This window comes from Vombatus ursinus, unplaced genomic scaffold, assembly GCF_900497805.2.
Source record: "Vombatus ursinus unplaced genomic scaffold, bare-nosed wombat genome assembly UNPS02014813.1, whole genome shotgun sequence".
NCBI classification, from domain to species: Eukaryota; Metazoa; Chordata; class Mammalia; order Diprotodontia; family Vombatidae; genus Vombatus; species Vombatus ursinus.
In genome coordinates this window covers 34,206,545-34,218,787 of record NW_020954591.1, presented here as the reverse complement: position 1 = coordinate 34,218,787, position 12,243 = coordinate 34,206,545, and positions in this window count along the sequence as shown.

Genomic DNA, 12,243 nt, shown 5'->3' with positions numbered 1-12,243 from the left:
TCTGATCATATACATCTCTGAGTCATATACCACTTCTCATATATGTCTTTTTTCAGTATTTTTTTATAATTACAGGTAAAAATTTTTAACATTTGCTTTTTAAAATTTTGAGTTCCAAATTCTCTCCCTCCGTTCTTTTCTTCTCCCCTCACTAAGACAGCAAGCAATTTAATATAGGTTATACATGTGCAATCATACAAAATACATTTCCATATTGGTCATGTTGTGAAGGAAAACATAGACAAAAACAAAAGAAAAAACTGAATATATGCTTCAATCTACATTCAGACTCCACCATTTCTTTCTCTGGAGGGTGATAGTATTTTTTATCATGAGTTCTTTGGAATTGTCATAGATCATTGTGTTGCTGAGAACAGCTAAGCCAATAATAGTTGATCATTTTACAATATCGCTGTTACTGTGTACAATGTTCTCCTGGTTCTGTTTACTTCAGTTTGTATCACTTCATACAAATCTTCCCAGGTTTTTTCTGAAATCATCCCCTTCATCATTTCTTACAAGCATAATAGTATTCCATCACAATCGTATACTACAACTTGTTCAGCCATTCCCCAATTGATGGACATTCCCTTAGTTTCCAGTTCTTTGCCACCACAAAAAGAACTGCTATAAATATTTTTTGTACAGATAGGTCCTTTTCTTTTATTTTTTTATCTCTTTGGGACACAGACCTAGTAGTGGTATTGCTGGATCAAAGGGTATGCACAGATTTATAGCCTTTTGAGCATAGTTCTAAATTGCTCTCCAGAATGGGAAAATTCATAACTCCACCAATCTTGCATTAGTGTCCCAATTTTCCCACATCCCCTCTAACATCTATCATTTTCCTTTTCTGTCATATTAAATAATATGATAAATGTGAAGTGGTACCTCAGAGTTGTTTTAATTTGTATTTCTCTAATCAATAGTGATTTAGAGCATTTTTCATATAACTGTAGATACCTTTGATTTCTTCATCTGAAAACTGCCTATTGATATCCTTTGAACATTTATCAATTGAGGAATGACTTGTATTCTTATAAATTTGATTCAGTTCTCTATGTATTTGAGAATTAAGGCCTTTATCAGAGAATTTTCCTGTAAAAAAATTCCCAGTTTTCTACTTCTAATCCTGGCTGCATTGGTTTTGTTTGTGCAAAACCTTTTTAATTTAATGTAATAAAAATTATCCATTTTATATCTTGCAATGCTCTCTATATCTTTTTTGGTCATAAATTCTTCCCTTCTCCATAGATCTGACAGATAAACTATTCCAAGCTCCCCTAACTTGCCTATGGTATCACCTTTTATGTCTAAATCATGTACCCATTTTGACTTTATCTTGGTATATAAGGTGAGATGTTGTTCTACACCTATTTCTGCCAAACTGCTTTCCAGTTTCCCCAGCAGTTTTTGTCAAATAATGAGTTCTTGTCCTAAAAGCTTGGATCTTGGAGTTTATCAAACACTAGATTACTATGATCATTTACTACTGTGTTTTGTGTATCTAATCTATTCACTAATATACCTGTATAAGTCTTCATGTGTAATCTGCAGCCTATTCATTCTCATCCTGGGCCTCTCCATTGACTTTTGGGTTACCTGCAACTTTAACTCTTTGGAGGCTAATATTCGAAGGCTCTTAGCCATATAGCATCATCAGAAAAAATGTTGACATCTAGATGACCTCTACTGGAAGCCCTGGGACACCTCTGTCCCTATGACTGAAGAGGATAGACAGTAGATATCAGAGAGCTCCTCCCAGATCCTACATTTAAGGAGGGGGCCCAGTGTAACCACCTCATCATCTCCCATCAGGATGCAGATCTTCTTCGTGTCACTAGATCTGGTATTCCTCCCTCTTAGTTTCTTTTTATGCATCGTCTTCTCTTTAGATTTTATTCCTTGAGAGCAGGGACTATCTTTTGCTTTCTTTATATCCTCAGTGCTTAGCATAGTGCCTGGCACTCAATAGATGTTTATTGACTGACTGATGATAAGGAAATCTCTCTATTTGGACTCTACTGGAAGTCCTCCATGTCAGAGGTAAATAACTTTAGTCAATTGACATTTTATGCCTAATTTTAATGCCTTATTTAATATTAATAAAGGGTTGGACAAAATTATTTTTGTAGTGCTATCTTTCATAAAATCCTTGGTAGAGAGAAGCTTTTAAGGTATCATTCTACTTCACCAAATCAAATGAATTTTTTATGATATTTTTGCAAAAAAAAATAATAATCACAGTAGGATCTTGTATTCTCATGTTTCAGTCAGTTTTGTGACTATAAAAAATGTTATCTCTATAAAATATCATTTGTAACAAGCCTACCTTCATCAAGGTACTAAGTAAATTATTCTCACAAAGACTGAGTAGAGATGGGAAAGAGGAACATGCATCTGTATCCTCTTCTCTTTCATGGATCTTGAGAATCGGGCCCTCAAAGGCCTCAGAGCTGTTTCATGTGCAGCACAGACTTCCACTGTGTACGTAGCTGGTCAGAAGCAGCTGTTGTTCTCACCTTTTTTTCTTTCTGTGGGATTTCGACTTCCTCAGGAACACACTGGGGACTGTAATATTAGATTCCATATGTGGTGTCTCCACAGTCATTGATGGGGAAAAGAATTTGTCATAGAAATCCTGACAGATCTTTTTTTTCCATTTTCCATTAGTTTTGCTGCCTTTCCAACTCCATCCTTAAATGCCCTCAGGATGAATGGATTCAGTTGGACCTCTTGCCAAACTTTCTGGTTTTTTCCTCCAGGGCTTTTCACAGTTTTATGGGGTGATATTGCTCATAATCTTCCACCATCCTCATCTGTAAGTTTTTAATCACAACATAAATAAATAACGCCACAAGAACTTTCCACTTGTTGAAGGAAACACCCCATAACTTTGAGGGAAAGGACTGTGATGTACACATCTCGGCCTTCCCTGAAGTGTCTACAACCAACAAAGAACACAATTAGGGCTCGGTAAACATGCTCCATAGTAATAGTGGGTAGAGAGCATACCCCGCGTCAGATTCTCACTAGCTATGTGACCCTAGGCAAGTCACTTAATCTCTCTAAGCCTCAGTTTCCTTTTCTGTAAAATAAATAAGTTGGGCTCAACTTCTGAGGTGCCTTCAACTCTAAATCTATGAGCTACCTTAGTCTCTAGTGGCAGAGTCAGACTGTCCTTGGAGAAGAGAGAGACAAAGCAAGAACCCCTACTTCTCACCCCCAAGGATTAAAGGCCTGAAGACCTTCATTCCAAGCAATCACCAATCCAATCACTAAGCATTTACTGAGAACCTACTAAATGCTCAGCACCATCAGCTTGTGCATCAGCAAACCTTTAGCTGCCTGGAGAACAGAATAAGAAATCAGAATAAAAGAATGAAGAAAGGCTTTTTCACTCCCCCTCTTCTCTCCCAACCAGGTGGGTAATAATTTGAGGTAATGAGTAATTGAATCATTTTAAAATGAGCTGTGGAGCCCCAGGGCAGGGATTTCTGGGGAAGGGGACCTGGTGCCTGTTTACCTTGGCTGTCCTACAGAACTCTCCCTTCAACTCCCACCCCCATCTTTATTTAGTTGCTGGTTGCCAAGGAGATGGCTGACAATTTCCATTTTCCAAGTCTCTCTCTTGGAAATCTACCAAGACCCTTTGGAAACTCCCCACTCCTCCCTGTTCCCCAGGCCAAAGAACTTGGGGATGCTGGCCAAGCAGGGGTGGCTACAGTTTCCCTAGCCCTCAGGCAGAAAGGAAGAGGAAGGGAGAGTCATACAGAGAGTGACTTAGAGAACTCTACTTAATCTAGTAAACACAAAATGCCCCTCCTAAACCCTTCCCTATTTTTGTAGTTGAGGAAAGTGAGGCCGAGATAGGTACAATGATGTACCTAAGGCCACACAAATAGTTTGTGGATTCCCTACCGGCCCAGTCCTTTCCCCCAAACCTACCTCCCTTTCTGATATCCCTATTTCTAATAATGACACCTCCATTTTCCAACCTCCATTCCTTCCTGCAGCCCACCCCCAAGCCTGGAATGTAATCTCTCTCCACATCTCCACCTGTTGAAATATTTCTCTTCCTTTAACAGCTCAGATGTCATCTTCTCCATGAAATCTTTTTGCATCTCCCCAACTGAAAGTGATTTTTCTCTCCCCAGATTCCACATTGACTTGTCTAGTTCTCTCCTTTACATTTATCGCATTTTGCTTGTTTTAACATATTTATCACTATCCATTTCACCTAGGCAGTCAGTGTGGTGTAGTGGGTAGGGCACTGGATGGAGAGTTAGAAGACCTGGACTCACCAGGTCTTCCCACCTCTGACATTTACTTGCTATGTGGCCTTGGGCAAATCACTGAGCTTCTTTATGCCTCAGTTTCCTCATCACTAAAATCAGGGGGTTGGGCCAGATGGACTCTAAGGTCACTTTCAATTCTAAGTCTATGATGCTGTGACCTTGAAGAAGGAGACTGTTGTTTTTCTTCTTTCTAGCCTAAGCATTTAGCACAGAGCCTTGCATTTGGTAGATCACTTAATAAACATGGGACGTAATGTGCTTTCTAATAGGAAACAGGTGACATGGGCATCAGTTGTTAGCACTAATTAAGAGCAGACGGGCTGGATACGTAGATCTGGGCATCATCTATGTTGATCTGTTTCAGTCATGGCCAACTCTTCTTGACCCCATTTGGGGTTTTCTTGACAAAGGTACTGGAGTGGTTTGTCATTCCCTTCTCTAGCTCATTTTACAGGTGAGGAAACAGGCAAACGGAGTGAAGTGACTTGGCCAGGGTCATAAAGCTAGTAAGTGTCTGAGGCCAGATTTAAATTCAGAAAGATGAGTCTTCCTGACTCCAGGTCCAGCACTCTATCCATTGTGCCACCTAGCTGCCCCTCATTTATATAGAGATAATAATTGAACCTATGAGCACTGATGATAAATCACCAAGTGAGAGATTAGAGAAGAAAAAAAAGGAAGAAAGCCCAAGGCAGAGCCTGGGGGGGACCTCCATGGTTAATAGATGTGACATTGATGAAGATCCAGCGAAGGAAACTGAGGAGCAGTCAGAATAGGAGGAGAACCAGGAAAGAGCAGTGTCATGAAAAAAACCTAGAAAGGAGAAAATATCCAGGAAGAAAAGGGGGTAAACAGAGTCAAATGATGCAGAAAAGTCAAGAAGATTGAGGTCTAAGAAAAAGTCACTATATCTAGCAACTTTGAGGTCATCAACAGCTTTGTGGAGGGCAGTTTTATTTGAGTGATGCAGTCAGAAGATAGCTTGCAAAGGTCTGAGGAGTGAGAGGAAAGGAAACAGAGGCACTGGGTATAGATCAGCACTTTTTAAATTGTGGGTTGTGACCCCATATGGGGTCATGAAAAATTTGGCAACAGTAAAAGGTCTCTGAACACGCAACAACCAAAAATTAATTCAAAACCAAACACATACCGCATCCAAAGTATTTCTGGCAGTGCTTGCCCATGTTTCATCACACAATTTCACTGCAGCCTTGGTTCTGAACACAAAGCATGTGCCCTCAGGCCACACAACACCACCAAATACTGCCAAAATGCAAAAAGGGATTGCCAGTGGAAAAAGTTTAAGAAGCCCTGGTATCGATAACTTTCTCAAAGAGTTTAGGCTAGAAGGGGAGGAGAGGTATAGGATGGCAACTAGCACCGATGGTCAGATCAACTGGGTTTTTGGTTTGTTTTTGTTTTGTTTTTAAGAATGAGGAGCCATGGGTATGTTTGAGGCAACAGGGAAGAAGAGGAAGGGAAGGAGCATTGGACAAATGGCCTCAGTTTTTCCAGTGAAGTATGAGTTAAGGTCCTCAGCAGAGAGAATGGGAGGCTTGAGAAGAGATGAGAACATTTTGAACAGCCAATGTAGAGACCAGGATTTCAGATCCATTAGGAAGTAGTATAATAATTGCCTTGCTGCAGTGAAGGCCTAGTAAAAGTTTATAATCAGAAAAAGGAATTTCAAAGTTCATATAGATGGAAGTAGATCACTTGTGGATGATGGCAAGATTCAGGGTATGACGATTTCTGTGTATAATTGAGATAGAGTGGAAGAGTCGATCACAGAAAGTGAGTAGATTGAGTAACTTGAAAGTTAAGACATTTGAGGGAGCATCAAGCAAGATCTAGCAAGGGGCAGACATAATGGAAAGACTTAGCCAAGCACTGAACCCATTGAGGAAGGAAGGGGAATATTCTGGGAGGTCAATAGATGATGACCAACAGTAGCTAGATTGAGTGAGAAATTTGGACCTCAAAAGAGTAAGAGCTGCTGAGTGATGATGGTAGAGAAAAAGTCTGAAGATGACAATAAGAAACAAGGAATAGTTCAACTTCTCCACCTCAACCAGTGACTTGGGGATTGGGGGAAGTACGAGAGAAAGTGTAGCCAATAGTAGAAAGGTTCTTGGGAAAAGCAGCGTCTATCAGGCAGGAGCCAAATATGTCAGTTTAGTTGATGGAAGAAATAAGAAAGGGGGCAGCTAGGTGGCACAGTGGATAGAGTACCAGCCCTGGAGTCAGGAGGACCTGAGTTCAAATCCAGTCTCAGACACATAACACTCACTAGCCATGTGATTCTGAGCAAGTCACTTAACCCCAATTGCCTCAACAACAAAAAAGAAAGAAAGAAAGAAAAAGAAAAAAAAATAAATAAGAAAGGAAGAGTTTTAAGATGAAATGAAGTTTTTAAATTGTGGAGTAAACATTCCAAAGGGCACAGTGTTTGGAACAGGGCATTGTTCAAGGAGCAGGGTTGAGAGGGATAGGAATAAGGGAGCAAGCAGTTATGGATATGGAATAGTGTTTATACATCAACACAGAGAGGCCCAGAATCACTGGCATGTGGAAAATATAAGAGGGTAGCAGTATGCTAACCATTGAGGAATGAGTCCAAGCAGAGTACTACTGATTAGAAAAAGAGATTCGAGAATAGAGGTGGGTGAACAGACTATTCAAGTTACTCCCTCAGAGTTCGGTTGGAGAAGTCCCTGGGATTTAAGACAGAAGCCAGTTAGTTGGTATGTGGTTTAGGTATTGCCCCACCCAATCATCATCCTGCCTAATATGGACTCCCATTTATCCAGTGTCCCCCAAGCCTCTCCACCTCCACCACTATCCACCTGTTATGACACAACTATATAAAAGTACCAATCCATAGCTACTTGCATAGTACTGTTTTTTGAGAAGAATCCAAGAGTAGAAGATACTGTTACAGTAGCAGGGAGAGGGTCTAGAGACAAAATAGATACACCTGGGGTGACAGGTAGAGTACCCATTCTTATTCCTTTTGACCTCGAGAGACAGCACGAGGTAATGGAAAGAACAATGAACTTGGAGTCAGAAACCATTGTTTGAGTCCTTCCCCAACACTTACTAAGACTTGAGTTCAACTCCAGACTGTGCTAATATTTAGTACCTGTGTGACCTTGGGTAATCATTTCTCTAAGCCCTAATTTGTTTATCTGAAAAGTGAAAGGAATACTTGTTTGCATGACCCAAGTACTTTATTTTTTAAATTTATACGGACTGAGTCTGAGTCCAGTCTTTGGGACTTAAAATACCACTCTCTTTGGATCATTATTTCTTTACTCAGAGCTTACTCTAGAAAAATATCCTAATATAGCTCATATTTGATATCTGTTGTTGTTTGTCCTTCCTTCTCAAAGAGGACCATGACATCAGGAAGGTGATGCCGTGACAGGCAAGTGAATTGGATTTAAGTGAGAGAGGTCTATACAAAGTCACTAGCCTCACTTTCTCCTCCAGAGTCATCTGGGTCCAGTGACAAGAAATAAATAAGAGAAATAGAATGACTGGAGATGGCCCCCATATTGATATCTACATGTGTGGTAAAAGTGTTCCTCAGATCCCATACAAACACACTCAAGGTAGAAATACATATAACAGCCTGTATTTGACCATACAGAAAATGCAAAAGCTCAGTCCATCAATAAGCATTATTAAATGTCTACTATTTACCAGGCACTGTGCTAAACAATGGGGATACAAAGAAAGTCAAAAACAGTCCAAAAGAAGCCTGAAGTCCAGGGGTGAGATCATTAGGGCCTTCACCAGGGTGAAAGTTGTGACAGAGGAGAGTAGGGCGTATAGAAGAGATGTTAGGAAGGTATAATCTACACGATTTGACAACAGATTGGATATGTGGGTGGAAGGTGAGAGAGTGAAGAGTCAAGGCTGACATCTAGTTTCAAGCCTGAGGAACTGGGAGGATAAAGTTGAACCAAGAGAACAGTTATATAGTGACCAAAATAATGTAAAAGAAAACAACATGAAAAAACTGCAGAACTCTGACCAATGAAACGACCAGTCACAACTGTAGAAGAAAGATGATTAAACCTGTGACCCATATCTTAGCAGAGAAGTAATGCGTTAAAGGTACATCATGACGCATAAAATTTCAAATTTGAGGGGGCAGCTAGGTGGTGCAGTGGATAGAGCACCGGCCCTGGAGTCAGGAGGACTTGAGTTCAAATCTGGCCTCAGACCAAACCCTTGCCCCGTAATAGCTGTGTGACCCTGGGCAAGTCACTTAACCCCAATTGCCTAAAAAAAAAATTAAAAATTTCATAGTTGTCTGCATGACATCTCCCTTGAACAGAGACTGTCTTTCACCTTTCTTTGCATTCCCAGTGTTTAGCATGGTGCTTCGCACATAGTGGGCACTTAATACATGCTTGTTGACTTGACTTGCTCATTCCAAGCATTTCATATAAATCCTTCCAGGTTTTTATTAGTTTATCATATTCATCATTTTTTATAATAAGATAATATTTTATCTTGTTTTATTTTTATTTTGAACTTATATAACAGATAAATTTAGCATTTCCATCTACATTGTGGAATAGGAGAGGCTAATACATAAAACTGAATATCTTCTATGTAGAGTTTGCTTTTCTTTTAAAGTATGTTATTAAAGTCAACATAATTTCTAAAGCTACCCTGCTCATCTGTGATTCCCTCTATTCTTCCTTCTCTTCTCCTTTCTTTTTTGGAGGGGGAGGAGAGACTATTCCAATTCCTCTTGTACCTTTACCCCATTGGGAAAAAAAAGAAAAGTCTAAGTAACAAATAATTGTGTAATAATATTCTGTTTTATTTGTATGCCACAATCCAAGCGATACAAACCCACTTTTTAAAAAATTCTTTGCTATAATAAAAAATACTGCTTTAAACTTTTCTATACCTATGAATCCTTTTGTATTCTCATAGATTCAAAGGGTATATAGTGGGTTTTTTTTAGCTTACTTCCATATTGCTTTCCATAATGGTTAGCTCAATCCACAATTCTATGAAGAGTGTATTCATGTACTTATCCCCTTATAGCTTATAGCTCTTCCAAAAACTGCCATTTTTAGTCTTTTGTTATCTTTGCCACTAAGATGGACATGAGATTGAATCAGACTTGAGGTTACTAGAGAGTCAAGCACTGCAGCAGAGACTGCCAAGGAAGTCCTCCTTCTTTTGTGAAGCATGTCGTTCTAGAATTGTTGGGTATTAAGAGCCTTCCTGCATTCTTCAGTTCAGATCACTCCTGATCTTTCTGTCTTTTCCTTACATGCCATACTCTAGTTCCCATCTTCATGCCTTTGCACAGACTGTCTCCCATGCCTGGTATGCACTTTAAAAATCCCTCTTTTCCTTCAAGATGCAACTCTAGCACCATATTCTACACGAAGCCTTTCCTGATTTCCTCAATGGCTAACAAATTCATTTAATCCAGCTTCAACTGGGCTCTCACTGCAGGAGGGCAATCCTTTTCTTCTTCTTTGTTTGATTTCTGGTCTTGTTCCTCACGAAAGCTTTTCCAAACCTTCTCTTCTCTCCTCAAGCATCTCACACTGCTGCCCCTCTCCTCACCTTCAAGCTGAGGACCTAGGCTCATTTTATTGAGAAAATTGAGGCTATTTGAAGTGAGCTCCCTCTTCTTCCCTTCTCCCCATCTCCTTGACATCATCCCTTACTATCTCTTCTTTTGCACCAATCTTTGGCCCTTGCCAAAGTCATTCCTTCTACATATGCTCTTATTTGCATTCCCTCCTCTCTTTGGCAGACTGCAACCTCAATCACACTCCTCAAAAACTTCCACTTCTCTCTATCAACTAGTTTTTTCCCCGTTGCCTTCAAACTGCCCAAGTCTCCTCCAATTGCTCCTTGCTAAGTTATAAATCGAGTGCCCTTTTCTCAGATCTCATCCTTCCTGACCTCTCTGTTTCATTTACTTGGTTGACCACTCCCTCCCCCTGGTTTTTCTCCTACCTGCCTAACCCCACCTTTTCAGTCTCCTTTGCTGGTTCACGATCCAACAAAAAATATGCCAGGTATTGTGCTAAGCATTTTACAAATATTATCTCATTTGATCCTCACAACAACCCTAGGGGGTTAGGTGCTATTCTCATCCCTATTTTACAGTCAAGGAGGTTAAGTAACTTGAGGCAAACAGAGGTTAAGTAACTTGCCCAGAGTCACACCGGTACTAAGCATCTGAGATCAAATTTGAACTGAAGTCTCCTTGACTTCCATCCATCTGAATTCTAAGTAGTTTTATTGCTCAGTAAGGGGGCAGATGAAATTCAAGTTTACATAGACACTGATAACCCAAAGCACTATGATGATGCCCTGAAGGCTATTTATGGACCAAAGGCCTATGGTTCATCTCAGTTACTTAGTGCTGATGGAGCCACATCGATTAGTGATAAGGACATGACCCTCAAGAGAATGGGCTGAAGAGTTCCATAATGTTCTCAGCAGACTATCATCAACCAATGCTAAAGCTTTTGACCATTTACCTCAGGTTGAACTCAATCCCTCTTTAACCAAACTTCCAACTAAAGAAGTGGTTTTGAATGCCGTTAGGCTCCTCTCATGTGGCAAAGTGCCTGGTGCTGATTCTATTCCAGCAGAGATCTACAAGGGGGGGAGGGGTGGGTTTCACTGCTCATATGAAAGCTGACTGAAATCTTGGGGTTAGATGGCAAGAGAAGATTAATCCCCAGGACTTCAAGGATGCCTCCATTGTCTATCTCTGTAAAGGAAAAGGAAATAGATTGTACTATGACAATCACAGGATGGGGTTGGGGGGAGTTCTCTCTTAGTTTTTGCTGGCAAGATTCTTACCAGAGTCCTCCTTAATCGGCTTATCCTTCACCTGGAAGATGGTCATCTTCCTGAGAGCCATTGTGGCTTCAAAAAGAGCCAAGGAATGGTTAATATGGTGTTTGCTGCCGGACAACTCCAGGAAAAAATGCCAGGAGCAGAACCGAGGTCGATACACAACATTAGTCTATCTGACCAAGGCCTTTGATACTGTCAGGCATGAGGGCTTGTGGAAGATTGTGGCAAAATTTGGTTGCCCGGAGAAGTTTATGAGTATTATACATCAGTTTCATGATGGCATGCTTGCACAGGTTCTAAATAATGGACAATGCTCTCACACTTTCCCAGTCACCAATGGAGTGAAGGAGAGCTGTGTGTTTGCTTCCATGCTTTTTAGCATGATGTTTTCAGTGATATTGTCAGACACCTTCAACAGGACAAAAGTGGTCAAAGTCAGCTAGTGCACTATTTAACTTGAAAAGGTCGTAAGCCAAGACTAAAGCGGAGGGAGAGTCGTTGCAAGACTTTTTGACTTTTTGTTCACGGATGATTGTGCATTCCATGCAGCCTCTGAAGCTAAGGTGCAACAAAGTATGGATAGATTCTCTGCTGCTTGTGCTAATTTTGGCCTAACAATTAACACCAAGAAAACACAGGTTCTCCACCAGCCATCACATCATCCATATGTGGAACCATCAGTTACTGCAAATGGAATAATTTTGAATACTGTGAATAAGTTGGCCTGCCATGGCATCTTTACAGGAATGTTTGCATAGATAAAAAGGTTGACGCGTGCATTTTCAGAGTTGGCTCAGTGTTCGGGAGGATCTGAAGGAAAGTGTAGGAGAGAAGAGCTATTAAACTGCCTACCAAACTGAAGGTCTATAGAGCTGTTGTATTGACCACATTATTGTATGCCTGTGAAACCTGGACAGTATAGCAGTGCTGTGCCAGGAAACTGAATCTCTTCCATTTGAATTGTCTTAGGAAGATTCTGAAGATCACCAGGCAGGATAAGATACTGGACACTGAGGTCCTTTCTTAAACTAAGCTGCCAAACATCCAAACTCTACTGCAGAGAGTACAACTCTGATGGGCTGGCCAC